Here is a 15,810-nt window from a genome sequence, read left to right on the forward strand (position 1 = left end):
CCAGTTCACCCCCATATGGGTGGTATGTCTACACTATCCCAGTTCACTCCCATATGGGTGGTATGCCTACACTATCCTAGTTCACTCCCATATGGGTGGTATGTCTACACTATCCCAGTTCACTCCCATATGGGTGGTATGTCTACACTATCCCAGTTCACTCCCATATGGGTGGTATGCCTACACTATCCCAGTTCACTCCCATATGGGTGGTATGTCTACACTATCCCAGTTCACTACCATATGGGTGGTATGCCTACACTATCCCAGTTCACTCCCATAAACATATGGGTGGTATGCCTACACTATCCCAGTTCACTCCCATAAACATATGGGTGGTATGTCTACACTATCCTATAAACATATGGGTGGTATGCCTATACTATCCTATAAACATATGGGTGGTATGCCTACACTATCCCAGTTCACTCCCATAAACATATGGGTGGTATGCCTACACTATCCCAGTTCACTCCCATAAACATATGGGTGGTATGTCTACACTATCCCAGTTCACTCCCATAAACATATGGGTGGTATGCCTACACTATCCCAGTTCACTCCCATATGGGTGGTATGCCTACACTATCCCAGTTCACCCCCATATGGGTGGTATGTCTACACTATCCCAGTTCACTCCCATATGGGTGGTATGTCTACACTATCCCAGTTCACTCCCATATGGGTGGTATGCCTACACTATCCCAGTAAACTCCCATATGGGTGGTATGCCTACACTATCCCAGTTCACTCCCATATGGGTGGTATGCCTACACTATCCCAGTTCACTCCCATATGGGTGGTATGCCTACACTATCCCAGTTCACTCCCATATGGGTGGTATGTCTACACTATCCCAGTTCACTCCCATATGGGTGGTATGCCTACACTATCCCAGTTCACTCCCATATGGGTGGTATGTCTACACTATCCCAGTTCACTCCCATATGGGTGGTATGCCTACACTATCCTAGTTCACTCCCATATGGGTGGTATGCCTACACTATCCCAGTTCACTCCCATATGGGTGGTATGCCTACACTATCCCAGTTCACTCCCATATGGGTGGTATGTCTACACTATCCTATAAACACATGGGTGGTATGCCTACACTATCCTAGTTCACTACCATATGGGTGGTATGCCTACACTATCCTATAAACACATGGGTGGTATGCCTACACTATCCTATAAACATATGGGTGGTATGTCTACACTATCCCAGTTCACTCCCATATGGGGCAATGACCAGTTTGTGCCTGATGGAGGCTTTAAGCGATGGAACAACAAAGGTATCAATACAATAATGGACCTTTATACTGATGGAGTGATGCTCTCATTTGAACACTTATGTCAAAGATACCAAATCCCAAATAAACATTAATATGTTCGGATAATGTATATACCACCCCTATCAATACTTGATAATGATAATGTATATACCACCCCTATCAATACTTGATAATGATAATGTATATACCACCCCTATCAATACTTGATGATAATGTATATACCACCCCTATCAATACTTGATGATTACATTACATTACATTACATTACATTACAGTCATTTAGCAGACGCTTTTATCCAAAGCGACTTACAATAAGTGTATTCAACATAGGTAGGGAACAAAAACTACTAATCACCAGAAGTCTTTAGTGCATTTTCTGCAAAAACAAGCAACCAAGAGTATACCTAGCGCTAAGGTAAAAGTGCAATATATCAGCTACCTATTTCCTTAACCGGATGAGACAAAATAGCTAAATCAAATGAGCATGAGCTAAAACAATTAAGTGTATCGACTAAACAAGATCCAATAAACAATACAACAATAGAAAACAAACGTTCGTACAACTAGTTAACAACAAGTAGGTCAGGCAGAGAGGAAGGGTAGTGTTTCCTGAAGAGGTGGGTTTTCAACCTGCGGCGAAATATGGGCAGTGACTCTGCTGTCCTAACATCAGTGGGGAGTTCATTCCACCACTGTAGGGCCAGAACAGAAAAGAGTCGTGACCGTGTGGATCGGCCAGAAGGACCCTTGAGTGACGAGGCAATCAGTCGCCCCGAGGTGGCAGACCGAAGTGGTCGGGCAGGGGTGTAGGCATCGACCATAGCCCGGAGATAGGAAGGAGCTGTTCCTTTCACTGCCCTATAGGCTAACACCAGGGTTTTGAACTGGATGCGGGCCGCTACGGGGAGCCAGTGTAGAGAACGGAGAAGGATGGTTGTGTGGGAGAACTTGGGGCGGTTGAACACCAGACGAGCCGCAGCTTTCTGAACAAGCTCCAGAGGTCTGATGGCAGATGCCGGAGCACCAGCAAGGAGGGAGTTGCAGTAGTCCAGGCGGGAGATGACGAGAGCCTGGATGAGCACCTGGGCTGCCTTCTCCGTGAGGAAGGGGCGAATCCTCCTGATGTTGTAGAGGAGGAATCTGCAGGACCTTGTCACTGATGCGATGTTTGCCGAGAACGTCAGTTGATCGTCCAGGGTCACACCCAGATTTTTCGCAGTCCGAGTTGAGGTCACCACAGCATTATCAATGGTGATGGCCATGTCTCGGTGCGGACAGCCCTTCCCCGGGAGGAACATCAGCTCGGTCTTGTCCAGGTTGAGCTTCAGGTGGTTTGTCGACATCCACGCCGAGATGTCAGCCAGACAAGCAGCAATGCGTGCCTCCACTTGGGTATCAGAGGGGGGGAATGAGAGGATCAGCTGGGTGTCATCGGCATAGCAGTGGTAGGAAAAGCCATGGGAGTGGATGACAGCACCCAGAGATGTAGTGTAGAGAGAGAAAAGAAGAGGACCCAGAACCGAGCCTTGGGGAACCCCAGTTGTGAGATGATAATGTATATACCACCCCTATCAATACTTGATAATGATAATGTATATACCACCCCTATCAATACTTGATGATAATGTATATACCACCCCTATCAATACTTGATAATGATAATGTATATACCACCCCTATCAATACTTGATAATGTATATACCACCCCTATCAATACTTGAGAAAACATTGATTTCAGAAGAGAAGGGAGGCATATGGGTATACTATAACCTGTTAGTTGACCACAGTACTGATTCAACAATAGACAAATTAAATGCTTGGAAACTAGACATCCATGAAGACATTGATGAGACAGAGTGGAAACTGGCATGTTTAAAGGCACAAAAACAGACAATAAACACAAGGTTTAAACTACTTCAATATAAATGGTTAATGAGAATGTATATAACTCCTGTTAAACTCCATCAGAATGTATATAACTCCTGTTAAACTCCATCAGAATGTATATAACTCCTGTTAAACTCCATCAGAATGTATATAACTCCTGTTAAACTCCATCATATGTCTGCTAGTATTCCAGATGTTTGTACTAAATGTTTAACAGAGAAAGGTACTCTATTTCACTGTATGTGGGAGTGTCCTAAAATGAAAATATTTTGGAATATAACGTGTCTGTCAGAAATATCTAGAACTACAGCTCCGCTAAACGCAAAACTCTGTATACTTGGAATATATCCAAAGAACTTTCTACAGACAGCGAACCAGACAAAAATCTTGGATTGTGGTCTTCTTCAAGCAAGGAGAGCTGCTGCGCTATGCTGGAAAAACACAGACGCTCCAACACGGGGATGTGGCAAAAGGAAATGATGAACTGTATTGGACTGGAAAGACTTACGTATATAGTTAGGGGCAGACCGAATGATTAAAGACTTATGTATATAGTTAGGGGCAGACAGAATGATTAAAGACTTACGTATATAGTTAGGGGCAGACCGAATGATTAAAGACTTACGTATATAGTTAGGGGCAGACAGAATGATTAAAGACTTATGTATATAGTTAGGGACAGACCGAATTATTAAAGACTTACGTATATAGTTAGGGGCAGACCGAATGATTAAAGACTTACGTATATAGTTAGGGGCAGACAGAATGATTAAAGACTTACGTATATAGTTAGGGGCAGACAGACAGCTTTGGGAGACATATATGAATACTATACAGACTATTATCTAAGAGGAAAAGAAAAAAAAACTGAAAACTAAAGAACTACATAAATGTTTTTTTATTTATTTTTTATTTAGATACTTATTTAGGTTTCGTTTATACAAGTGCAATATCTGTGTGTGAATGTATTGTATGTAATGTATGTTATAAAAAAGCCAATACAAATATTATTTAAAAAAAAAAGATCATATACCAGTATACTAATCAAAAATAAATACAGTAAACTTTTTTTTATTTTTATGTATCACTGCAGTGGCCGCTGATGGACACTAGATGGCGCCAGAACATCAGTTTTACAGTTTAACGATTACATTCCTACATACATGGACAAAACAACACACATGGGAATGTGTGAATGTAATGCACAATCTATGCAAAGGTGTGTGTGTGTGTGTGTGTGTGTGTGTGTGTGTGTGTGTGTGTGTGTGTGTGTGTGTGTGTGTGTGTGTGTGTGTGTGTGTGTGTGCGCGTGTGTGACCACGTCGTACAGTGACTGCTGTGTATTTTTAATGCGGTTCAAACGTGCACATCCCCCTGATGACCAGCAGATGGCAGTGCCAGACCACGAGGCAGATTTATTAAAACATCTATGGGCTCTATACAGTGGCGTAAAACAGTGGTTCCCAAAGTGGGGTCCGGGGACCCACAGGGGTCTTTGAGGGAGTTTGAGGGGGCCCCAGCTAAATGATAGTTTGGAACCAAATGGACCCTTACGGGTCTGTAACTCTGAGAGTGTACAAATGGAACCAAATGGACCCTTATGGGTCTGTAACTCAGAGAGTGTACAAATGGACCCTTATGGGTCTGTAACTCAGAGTGTACAAATGGACCCTAATGGACCCTTATGGGTCTGTAACTCAGAGTCACAGACCCATAAGGGTCCATTTGGTTCCATTTGTACACTCTCAGAGTTACAGACCCATAAGGGTCCATTTGGTTCCATTTGTACACTCTCAGAGTTACAGACCCGTAAGGGTCCATTTGGTTCCATTTGTACACTCTCTGAGTTACAGACCCGTAAGGGTCCATTTGGTTCCATTTGTACACTCTCTGAGTTACAGACCCGTAAGGGTCCATTTGGTTCCATTTGTACACTCTCTGAGTCACAGACCCATTTGGTTCCATTTGTACACTCTCTGAGTCACAGACCCATAAGGTTCCATACGGTTCATTTGGTTCCATTTGTACACTCTCAGAGTTACAGACCCATAAGGGTCCATTTGGTTCCATTTGTACACTCTCTGAGTTACAGACCCGTAAGGGTCCATTTGGTTCCATTTGTACACTCTCTGAGTTACAGACCCGTAAGGGTCCATTTGGTTCCATTTGTACACTCTCTGAGTTACAGACCCGTAAGGGTCCATTTGGTTCCATTTGTACACTCTCTGAGTCACAGACCCATAAGGGTCCATTTGGTTCCATTTGTACACTCTCTGAGTCACAGACCCATAAGGGTCCATTTGGTTCCATTTGTACACTATCTGAGTCACAGACCATAAGGTTCCATAAGGTTCATTTGGTTCCATTTGTACACTCTCAGAGTTACAGACCCATAAGGGTCCATTTGGTTCCATTTGTACACTCTCAGAGTTACAGACCCATAAGGGTCCATTTGGTTCCATTTGTACACTCTCTGAGTCACAGACCCATAAGGGTCCATTTGGTTCCATTTGTACACTCTCAGAGTCACAGACCCATAAGGGTCCATTTGGTTCCATTTGTACACTCTCTGAGTTACAGACCCATAAGGGTCCATTTGGTTCCATTTGTACACTCTCTGAGTTACAGACCCATAAGGGTCCAGATGTGTGTTTCAGATGTGTGTTTCAGATGTCTGTTTCAGATGTGTGTTTCAGATGTGTGTTTCAGATGTCTGTTTCAGATGTGTGTTTCAGATGTCTGTTTCAGATGTGTGTTTCAGATGTCTGTTTCAGATGTGTGTTTCAGATGTCTGTTTCAGATGTGTGTTCATATGTCTGTTTCAGATGTGTGTTTCAGATGTGTGTTTCAGATGTCTGTTTCAGATGTGTGTTTCAGATGTGTGTTTCAGATGTCTGTTTCAGATGTGTGTTTCAGATGTGTGTTTCAGATGTCTGTTTCAGATGTCTGTTTCAGATGTGTGTTTCAGATGTCTGTTTCAGATGTGTGTTTCAGATGTGTGTTTCAGATGTCTGTTTCAGATGTCTGTTTCAGATGTCTGTTTCAGATGTGTGTTTCAGATGTCTGTTTTGTTTCAGATGTGTGTTTCAGATGTGTGTTTCAGATGTCTGTTTCAGATGTAAAGCGCCTTGGATAAAGGCGCTATATAAAATGCACCATTTATGTGTGTTTCAGATGTGTGTTTCAGATGGGTTATGGGTCTGTAACTCTGAGAGTGTACAAATGGAACCAAATGGACCCTTATGGGTCTGTAACTCTGAGAGTGTACAAATGGAACCAAATGGACCCGTATGGGTCTGTGACTCAGAGAGTGTATAGAAATGGAACCAAATGGACCCTTATGGGTCTGTAACTCAGAGAGTGTACAAATGGAACCAAATGGACCCTATGGGTCTGTAACTCAGAGAGTGTACAAATGGAACCAAATGGACCCTTATGGGTCTGTAACTCAGAGAGTGTACAAGTGGAACCAAATGGACCCTTATGGGTCTGTAACTCTGAGAGTGTACAAATGGATAAAGATTTTCTTTTGCTGTAAAGAATATATTCAAATATTTTTTTACGTTTACGTTTTTATGATTTTTCAACAACTGAGGCATAAGACAAAGGTGGCAGCGCGACGCGTTGTTAGCTTGTAGGTCGGCTGTTTTCAGCAAGTGTAAAACCAGACAAAATTTGCTGCCAAAATCAACACGTTGTCGCTTCAGAAACACACATCTGAAACACACATCTGAAACACACATCTGAAACAGACATCTGAAACACACATCTGAAACAGACATCTGAAACAGACATCTGAAACACACATCTGAAACAGACATCTGAAACACACATCTGAAACACACATCTGAAACACACATCTGAAACAGACATCTGAAACACACATCTGAAACACACATCTGAAACACACATCTGAAACAGACATCTGAAACACACATCTGAAACAGACATCTGAAACAGACATCTGAAACAGACATCTGAAACAGACATCTGAAACACACATCTGAAACACACATCTGAAACACACATCTGAAACACACATCTGAAACAGACATCTGAAACACACATCTGAAACAGACATCTGAAACAGACATCTGAAACAGACATCTGAAACAGACATCTGAAACACACATCTGAAACACACATCTGAAACACACATCTGAAACACACATCTGAAACAGACATCTGAAACAGACATCTGAAACACACATCTGAAACACACATCTGAAACACACATCTGAAACAGACATCTGAAACAGACATCTGAAACAGACATCTGAAACAGAATTGAAACGTTTTGTGTCGCCTGACTGAGCTAAGTGCGTTCTTAAAGGCGGGTGATTCTTCTTTTTTTTGTGTTGGTTGTTCTGGGGAGGAAAGCCATTCTGTTGGCAGTGATTCAAAACCTTGGGGATAATCGGCTTTGTCCCGAACTCTATTCTCTCAGCTAATCTCGCTCCGCCACCCAGCAACCACCCCCCTTCCCCCCCCAGCAACCACCATGCACCCCCCCCCCCTCCCCCCACCCAGCAACCACCACCACAGCAGCCCCCCCCCCTCCCCCCCAGCAACCACCACCACAGCAGCCCCCCCCCCCTCCCCCCCAGCAACCACCACCAAAGCAGCCCCCCCCCCTCCCCCCCAGCAACCACCACCACAGCAGCCCCCCCTCCAACCCAACACAACGGAACAAAGGTAAGACTCTTTTTAAATCACATTATGGAGCAAAAAGCCGCTTGTAATCCTCTGTTTCTCTCTCTCTCTCTCTCTCTCTCTTTTATTTTAAATCCTTCTTAGTAATGTAGTTTACTCGTCCGCTCAACGCCCGATATGTGAGGGTAGGTACCCTCACATGTTCTCCCCGTGTCCCCTAGGGTAGGTACCCTCACATGTTCTCCCCACCCCGTGTCCCCTAGGGTAGGTACCCTCACATGTTCTCCCCACCCCGTGTCCCCTAGGGTAGGTACCCTCACATGTTCTCCCCACCCTGTGTCCCCTAGGGTAGGTACCCTCACATGTTCTCCCCACCCTGTGTCCCCTAGGGTAGGTACCCTCACATGTTCTCCCCACCCCGTGTCCCCTAGGGTAGGTACCCTCACATGTTCTCCCCGTGTCCCCTAGGGTAGGTACCCTCACATGTTCTCCCCGGGTCCCCTGGGGTAGGTACCCTCACATGTTCTCCCCGGGTCCCCTAGGGTAGGTACCCTCACATGTTCTCCCCACCCCGTGTCCCCTAGGGTAGGTACCCTCACATGTTCTCCCTGTGTCCCCTAGGGTAGGTACCCTCACATGTTCTCCCCACCCCGTGTCCCCTAGGGTAGGCACCCTCACATGTTCTCCCCGTGTCCCCTAGGGTAGATACCCTCACATGTTCTCCCCATGTCCCCTAGGGTAGGTACCCTCACATGTTCTCCCCGTGTCCCCTAGGGTAGATACCCTCACATGTTCTCCCCGTGTCCCCTAGGGTAGGTACCCTCACATGTTCTCCCCGGGTCCCCTGGGGTAGGTACCCTCACATGTTCTCCCCGGGTCCCCTAGGGTAGGTACCCTCACATGTTCTCCCCGGGTCCCCTGGGGTAGGTACCCTCACATGTTCTCCCCGGGTCCCCTAGGGTAGGTACCCTCACATGTTCTCCCCACCCCGTGTCCCCTAGGGTAGGTACCCTCACATGTTCTCCCTGTGTCCCCTAGGGTAGGTACCCTCACATGTTCTCCCCACCCCGTGTCCCCTAGGGTAGGCACCCTCACATGTTCTCCCCGTGTCCCCTAGGGTAGATACCCTCACATGTTCTCCCCATGTCCCCTAGGGTAGGTACCCTCACATGTTCTCCCCGTGTCCCCTAGGGTAGATACCCTCACATGTTCTCCCCGTGTCCCCTAGGGTAGGTACCCTCACATGTTCTCCCCATGTCCCCTAGGGTAGGTGCCCTCACATGTTCTCCCCGTGTCCCCTAGGGTAGGTACCCTCACATGTTCTCCCCATGTCCCCTAGGGTAGGTACCCTCACATGTTCTCCCCGTGTCCCCTAGGGTAGGTACCCTCACATGTTCTCCCCGTGTCCCCTAGGGTAGGTACCCTCACATGTTCTCCCCGTGTCCCGTAGGGTAGGTACCCTCACATGTTCTCCCCGTGTCCCGTAGGGTAGGTACCCTCACATGTTCTCCCCATGTCCCCTAGGGTAGGTACCCTCACATGTTCTCCCCGTGTCCCCTAGGGTAGGTACCCTCACATGTTCTCCCCGTGTCCCGTAGGGTAGGTACCCTCACATGTTCTCCCCGTGTCCCGTAGGGTAGGTACCCTCACAAAAAACCTGCAGTAATCATGGTCTCTAAACTGCCTCCCCCTGACCAGCCGGGGCACCTGATGGAGGGGAAAGGAACCGGTTGGAATAACGTGTTCCTTCCACGCGCTACGTCCAACCAGGGAAACTCCCCCCCTGTCAGGTGTAAAGGAGCAACTTGGACACTCAGGCATGAAGGAAGCATGAGTTCAAGTCCGTTGCTCTCTCCAGGTTGGCGGAGGGTGTGTAGAGCCCAGGATCACATTAGATAATTGACACATGGGTGAAAAATGGATTACAAAATCATGGGATAAAAGATTATTTAAAAAAAAATGTTTTAGCTGTATATGGACTCAATACATTGAACGTATAGAGCGTCGCAGTCCCGCCCCCTTCCATGACGACGCCAGGTCCCGCCCCCTTTCATGACGACGCCAGGCCCAGTCCCGCCCCTTTCATGATGACGCCAGGCCCAGGAAATAATTCCCAATGCATTTTTCCTCATAGACATTTCAAAAAGTATTTATTTAAATACCTTTTAAGCGTCGTACGAAGCCAACTCAAATCATGACAACAAACACAATATTTTGGACCAAACAAATAATTACAAAGAAGAAAAACGAGCAAAAAAGTATTGGAACCTGTCGTTTTCTTTCTAATTATTTGGGCGGGACTGGGCCCTGGTAGGGGGCGGGGCTGGGCCCTGGTAGGGGGCGGGACTGGGCCCTGGTAGGGGGCAGGACTGGGCCCTGGTAGGGGGCGGGACTGGGCCCTGGTAGGTGGCGGGACTGCGACGCTCTATAGGCCAGTGGTTCTGTTCCCAAACTTTTTCGTGTCAGCTCTAGCAGTGATTCTCAACCCGTTTAATTTCAAGGACCCCCAGGAGGGGAGAGGAGAGGAGAGGAGAGGAGAGGAGAGGAGGAGAGAGGAGAGGAGAGGAGAGGAGAGGAGAGGAGAGGAGAGGAGAGGAGAGGAGGAGAGAGGAGAGGAGAGGAGAGGATGGGAGAGGAGAGGAGAGGAGAGGAGAGGAGAGGAGAGGAGAGGATGGGAGAGGAGAGGAGAGGAGAGGAGAGGAGGAGGAGAGAAGGCCCATCACATCACAAAGCCTGGGGGGCTGAGCCGCACGCGATAAGGCTTCATTAGCATACGTTAGCGTTGCGTCGCTTTAAGACAATGAACTGCCAGCCAGCCAGCCAGCCAGCCAGCAACGCGCAAATGCGTGTTTTTCCAGTCTGGAAATGCGAAAACGCGCAAATGCGTGACACAGACTGTGTGAGTGAGAGTGTGTAAAAATGGAACCCAATTTGATAGATTGATTGATGTGTTTTATGTGACTAATAGAGGCCAGTCGATCTAAGCAAAAAAAAGGGCGTGACCCCAAATAAATTGCAATAGTGATCGTTCAAAGCTTTTTTTATGATCCTTAGAGTACTATCCATAAGAGAGTGTGTGTGTGTGCGTGTGTGTACGCACGCACGCACGCACACACACACGCACGCACGCACGCACGCACGCACGCACGCATGCACGCACGGACGCACGGATACATCGGATACCCGAACGCTCATGAAAACACCAGGGAATCGAACACGGGTCTCCCCCGCCTTCACGATTTTTCAAAAATAGCAGATCTACAAGCTCCGAGTGCCACGCTACGAGCTTGTAGATCTGCTATTTTTCAACAGCTAAAGTATAAAGCTAAAGTATAAAGTATATGTGTCCTTCAGTCTATAAGGGGTGTGTCCTTCAGTCTATAAGAGATGTGTCCTTCAGTCTATAAGAGATGTGTCCTTCAGTCTATAAGAGATGTGTCCTTCAGTCTATAAGAGGTGTGTCCTTCAGTCTATAAGGGGTGTGTCCTTCAGTCTATAAGGGGTGTGTCCTTCAGTCTATAAGAGGTGTGTCCTTCAGTCTATAAGGGGTGTGTCCTTCAGTCTATAAGAGGTGTGTCCTTCAGTCTATAAGAGGTGTGTCCTTCAGTCTATAAGGGGTGTGTCCTTCAGTCTATAAGGGGTGTGTCCTTCAGTCTATAAGAGGTGTGTCCTTCAGTCTATAAGGGGTGTGTCCTTCAGTCTATAAGAGGTGTGTCCTTCAGTCTATAAGGGGTGTGTCCTTCAGTCTATAAGAGATGTGTCCTTCAGTCTATAAGGGGTGTGTCCTTCAGTCTATAAGGGGTGTGTCCTTCAGTCTATAAGAGATGTGTCCTTCAGTCTATAAGGGGTGTGTCCTTCAGTCTATAAGGGGTGTGTCCTTCAGTCTATAAGGGGTGTGTCCTTCAGTCTATAAGAGGATCAGTCTATAAGAGATGTGTCCTTCAGTCTATAAGGGGTGTGTCCTTCAGTCTATAAGAGATGTGTCCTTCAGTCTATAAGGGGTGTGTCCTTCAGTCTATAAGAGGATCAGTCTATAAGAGATGTGTCCTTCAGTCTATAAGGGGTGTGTCCTTCAGTCTATAAGAGATGTGTCCTTCAGTCTATAAGGGGTGTGTCCTTCAGTCTATAAGGGGTGTGTCCTTCAGTCTATAAGAGATGTGTCCTTCAGTCTATAAGAGATGTGTCCTTCAGTCTATAAGGGGTGTGTCCTTCAGTCTATAAGGGGTGTGTCCTTCAGTCTATAAGGGGTGTGTCCTTCAGTCTATAAGAGATGTGTCCTTCAGTCTATAAGAGATGTGTCCTTCAGTCTATAAGGGGTGTGTCCTTCAGTCTATAAGGGGTGTGTCCTTCAGTCTATAAGGGGTGTGTCCTTCAGTCTATAAGGGGTGTGTCCTTCAGTCTATAAGGGGTGTGTCCTTCAGTCTATAAGAGATGTGTCCTTCAGTCTATAAGAGATGTGTCCTTCAGTCTATAAGGGGTGTGTCCTTCAGTCTATAAGGGGTGTGTCCTTCAGTCTATAAGGGATGTGTCCTTCAGTCTATAAGGGGTGTGTCCTTCAGTCTATAAGGGGTGTGTCCTTCAGTCTATAAGGGGTGTGTCCTTCAGTCTATAAGAGATGTGTCCTTCAGTCTATAAGAGATGTGTCCTTCAGTCTATAAGGGGTGTGTCCTTCAGTCTATAAGGGGTGTGTCCTTCAGTCTATAAGAGATGTGTCCTTCAGTCTATAAGGGGTGTGTCCTTCAGTCTATAAGGGGTGTGTCCTTGTGTCCTTCAGTCTATAAGGGGTGTGTCCTTCAGTCTATAAGGGGTGTGTCCTTCAGTCTATAAGGGGTGTGTCCTTCAGTCTATAAGGGGTGTGTCCTTCAGTCTATAAGGGGTGTGTCCTTCAGTCTATAAGGGGTGTGTCCTTCAGTCTATAAGAGGTGTGTCCTTCAGTCTATAAGGGGTGTGTCCTTCAGTCTATAAGAGGTGTGTCCTTCAGTCTATAAGAGATGTGTCCTTCAGTCTATAAGGGGTGTGTCCTTCAGTCTATAAGAGGTGTGTCCTTCAGTCTATAAGGGGTGTGTCCTTCAGTCTATAAGAGATGTGTCCTTCAGTCTATAAGAGATGTGTCCTTCAGTCTATAAGAGCACAAACTTCTGTTGCTGCAGAGAGAGAGCAGAGCTCTGCTGTGCACACACACACACACACACACACACACACACGCTCAGAAACGCACACACTAGACACGCACAGTAAAGTAGAGACTCCCATATCTCCACAACTCGGCACAAACTTAAAGGTCATCTCCTGCTTTTTTACAAGTGCAGGATAATGGCCGTTCTCTGTCTGTCTGTCTGTCTGTCTGTCTGTCTCTCTCTCTCTCCGTGAATCGTCCGATCTGTTACACAAGGCTCATAACTTTTCATAAGCGCTGAAAGAGGTCAGAGGTCGCGGATATTTTTTTAAATTGCCCTCCAAAAAACATGGATGTTTTGTATGATCAGCTTAAAGGGGAATACCACTCATTTTCAACATTTTACTATATGTCTTGATGACATCATCAAGATGTGTTTCACCATTTCAATGATTTTGTTCATACCTCCAGTTCTAGGAAACACAGAATGGGGGGGGGGGGCTTTTTATTATTTCCACACAACAGCTCTAAGGTATATTAATGACACAGTAAAATGTTGAAAATGAGTGAAATGCCCCTTTAATACACACACACACACACACAAATACTACTAATTTAGGGGGGGCTGTGGACCACCCACCCCCCCCCCCCCAATCTCCTCGGGTATAGCCAATCAGAAGCAGCTATTTTTAGAGGTTGAAGAGAGAGCGCTGGGTTTCGTCGGGTGTGGCAGATGGATATTTGGGAGGGGGGGGGGGTAGTAGTGGGGGGAGAGGTGGTGGGGGGGGGTGTTGGGGGGTTGCAATTTACAGTAAACAGATTCTTTCTCCTTGGCAGGTCATGGAGCGCTGCGGTGATTTAATAAGTCCAGTCAACCTAGCCTGGCGCGCTGAGACGATGCTGGCAGGAAAACACGACTTAAAGTGAGACAGAGTAACCTCCCCCTCTTTCCCACTCCCCCCCTCCCCTCCTCCCCCTCTCTGCTGACACGTTGAAACGATGCACACTTTGCCGAAAACCCCCCCCAAAAAAATGAAGCTAAAGTGATTTGTGAACTTTCCCTTTTCGCAAACGGTGTGTGTGTGTGTGTGTGTGTGTGTGTGTGTGTGTGTGTGTGTGTGTGTGTCTGGATGCCGTACGTGTCAGACCTCCAGTACCGTTTGTTCAGCTGCTGTCAACATGTAGACTCTGGTATTATGATGAACGGAAGACCTTATAGTTGTCTCTGTGTCATAAGGTGCTTTAGGAGGATGCACGCACGCACGCACGCACGCACGCACGCACGCACGCACGCACGCACGCACGCACGCACGCACGCACGCACGCACGCACACACGCACGCACTCTAAAGGCCTTTTCATATTCCAGTATTAGGTGATAAGGTGACCGCTGTAACCGTAGCTTTAGTAAAAACAGAGAGATGTGTTTGGGTGAGCGGTGAGTCTCTTACCACCGCGGCTCAGTGACGTCATGTTGTAGTTTTAGTAAAAACAGAGAGATGTGTTTGGGTGAGTCTCTTACCACCGCGGCTCAGTGACGTCATGTTGTAGTTTTAGTAAAAACAGAGAGATGTGTTTGGGTGAGTCTCTTACCACCGCGGCTCAGTGACGTCATGTTGTAGTTTTAGTAAAAACAGAGAGATGTGTTTGGGTGAGTCTCATACCACCGCGGCTCAGTGACGTCATGTTGTAGTTTTAGTAAAAACAGAGAGATGTGTTTGGGTGAGTCTCTTACCACCGCGGCTCAGTGACGTCATGTTGTAGTTTTAGTAAAAATAGAGAGATGTGTTTGGGTGAGTCTCTTACCACCGCGGCTCAGTGACGTCATGTTGTAGTTTTAGTAAAAATAGAGAGATGTGTTTGGGTGAGCGGTGAGTCTCTTACCACCGCGGCTCAGTGACGTCATGCTGTAGTTTTGGTAAAAACAGAGAGATGTGTTTGGGTGAGTCTCTTACCACCGCGGCTCAGTGACGTCATGTTGTAGTTTTAGTAAAAACAGAGAGATGTGTTTGGGTGAGTCTCTTACCACCGCGGCTCAGTGACGTCATGTTGTAGTTTTAGTAAAAACAGAGAGATGTGTTTGGGTGAGTCTCTTACCACCGCGGCTCAGTGACGTCATGTTGTAGTTTTAGTAAAAACAGAGAGATGTGTTTGGGTGAGTCTCTTACCACCGCGGCTCAGTGACGTCATGTTGTAGTTTTAGTAAAATCAGAGAGATGTGTTTGGGTGAGTCTCTTACCACCTCAGTCTCAGTGACGTCATGTTGTAGTTTTAGTAAAAACAGAGAGATGTGTTTGGGTGAGTCTCTTACCACCGCGGCTCAGTGACGTCATGTTGTAGTTTTAGTAAAAACAGAGAGATGTGTTTGGGTGAGTCTCTTACCACCTCAGTCTCAGTGACGTCATGTTGTAGTTTTAGTAAAAACAGAGGGATGTGTTTGGGTGAGTCTCTTACCACCGCGGCTCAGTGACGTCATGTTGTAGTTTTAGTAAAAACAGAGGGATGTGTTTGGGTGAGTCTCTTACCACCGCGGCTCAGTGACGTCATGTTGTAGTTTTAGTAAAAACAGAGAGATGTGTTTGGGTGAGTCTCTTACCACCGCGGCTCAGTGACGTCATGTTGTAGTTTTAGTAAAAACAGAGAGATGTTTGGGTGAGTCTCTTACCACCGCGGCTCAGTGACGTCATGTTGTAGTTTTAGTAAAAACAGAGAGATGTGTTTGGGTGAGTCTCTTACCACCTCAGTCTCAGTGACGTCATGTTGTAGTTTTAGTAAAAACAGAGGGATGTGTTTGGGTGAGTCTCTTACCACCGCGGCTCAGTGACGTCATGTTGTAGTTTTAGTAAAAACAGAGGGATGTGTT

Source organism: Electrona antarctica (assembly GCF_951216825.1).
Source record: "Electrona antarctica genome assembly, contig: scaffold_264, whole genome shotgun sequence".
In the NCBI taxonomy this organism is placed as follows: Eukaryota; Metazoa; Chordata; class Actinopteri; order Myctophiformes; family Myctophidae; genus Electrona; species Electrona antarctica.